Source organism: Microtus ochrogaster, chromosome 1 (assembly GCF_000317375.1).
Source record: "Microtus ochrogaster isolate Prairie Vole_2 chromosome 1, MicOch1.0, whole genome shotgun sequence".
Classification (NCBI taxonomy): Eukaryota; Metazoa; Chordata; class Mammalia; order Rodentia; family Cricetidae; genus Microtus; species Microtus ochrogaster.
In genome coordinates, this window is record NC_022009.1 from 50,642,199 (window position 1) to 50,644,375 (window position 2,177).

A 2,177-nucleotide genomic window follows, 5' to 3' on the forward strand; every position below is an offset into this window, starting at 1 on the left:
CGCAGGTCAGATACACAAAAAATATTTTCAGAAAAATCATAGAATATCATTTTTCTAACCTAAAAAAGGAGATGCCTATCAAGTTATAAGAAGGTTACAGAATACCAAATATACTGGGCCAGAAAAGGAAGGACCCTCAGCATATAATGGTCAAAACAATAAATGTACAGAACAAAAAAATAATATTAAAAGTTTTGAGGGAAAAGACCAAGTAACATATGAAGGTTGATCTATTAGAATTACACCAGATATCTCAATAGAGACTCTAAAAGCCAGAAGTGCCTGGACAGATACACTGTGTACTCTAAAAGACCAGCCCAGACTACAATACCCAGCAAAACTTTCAATCACCGTGGATGAAGAAAATAAGACACTCCATGATAAACCAATTTTAAGCAGTATCTATCTCAAAACTAACCCTACAGATGGCTCTAGAAGGTAAATTCCAACCTAATAGGTTAACTACATCCAAGAAAACGTGAAATAAATAACCCCAGACCAGCAAAGCATACACACACACACACACACACACACACACAGAGAGAGAGAGAGAGAGAGAGAGAGAGAGAGAGAGAGAGAGAGAGCAAAACAACAAAAACAAAACAACAGAAATGAGCAAACACTAGTCATTGATATCTCTCAATGTCAAAGGTCTCAAGTACCTAATAAAAAGACACAGACTAACAGAACAGATATAAGAACAGATATAAAAACAGAATCCATACTTCTGATGAATCCAAGAAACATACCTCAACATCAAGGATAGATATCACCTAAATGTAAAAGGTTGGGAAGAGATATTATAAGCAAATGGACATAAGAAACAAGCTGGTGTAGCTGTTTTATTATCTGACAAAAACAGACTTCAAATCAAAATAATCAGAAGAGATAGGAAAAGACAGTAAAATCTCAAAGGAAAAATTAAACAAGAGGACACTGCAATTCTAAAAATCTGTGCCCCAACACACGGGCACCCAAGTCCATAAAAGAAACACTACTATAACTTAAATGACATATTGATCCTCACACACTGATAGTGGAAGCCTTCAAAAACCCCACTTTCACCAATAGACAGGTCATCTATACAAAAACTAAACAGAGAAATGATGGTGTTAATATGTCATCAACCAAAAGGATCCAACAGATATTTACAGAACATTTCAACCAACACAAAAAAATATACTTTCTCAGCACCACAGGGAACATTCTCCAATGCAGACTACATACTCAGACACAAGCAAGTCTCAAAAGACATAAGAAAATCAAAATAACACCCTGCATCCTATCTGACCACCAAAGATTAAAGTTGGATAGCAACAACAACAAAAACAACAACACAAAGCTTACAAACTCATGGAAACATAACAACTAACTCTCTACTGAATGAAAAATGGGTTAAGACAGAAACTAAGAAAGAAAGTAAAGACTTTCTAAAATTGAATGAAATGAATATACAGCATAGTGAAACTTACTGGACACAATGAAGGCTGTTGTAAGAGGCAAGTTCACAGCACTGAGTGCCCACATAAAAACTGGGAGATAGCATACTAACAACTTAAGTGGACAGCTGAAAGCTCTAAAACAAACAGAAGGATTAGACAGCAAGGAATTATCAAACTCAGACTGAAATCAATAAAAGAAACAAAAAAAAATACAAAGGATCAATGAAACACTGAGTTAGTTCTCTGAGAAAATTAATAAGATTAACAAACCCTGTCCAAATTAACTAAAAGACCAAAAGAGAATATTAGAATTAACAAAATTAGAAATGATAAGTGGGATGTAACAGCAGACACTGGGGAAATCCTAATAACCACAAGGACATACTTTAAAAACCCATACTCCACAAAATTGGAAGGTCTAAAAGAAATGGATAATTTTCTCTATACATATTGCATACCAAATCAAGATCAGATAAGCAATTTAATCATACTTATAATCCCTTGTGAAACAGAAGCAGTCATTAAAAGTCTCATAAGCAAAAAAAATCTCAGGGCCAACTGGTTTTTTAGCACAGAATTCTACCAGGCTTTCAAAGAGGAGCTAATGCCAATACTCTGCAAATTATTCCACAAAATAGAAACAGAAAGGAACATTGCCCAATTCATTGTGAGTCCATAGTTTCCTTTATACCTAAACCACATAAAGACTCAAAAAAGAAAGAAAATTACGAACCA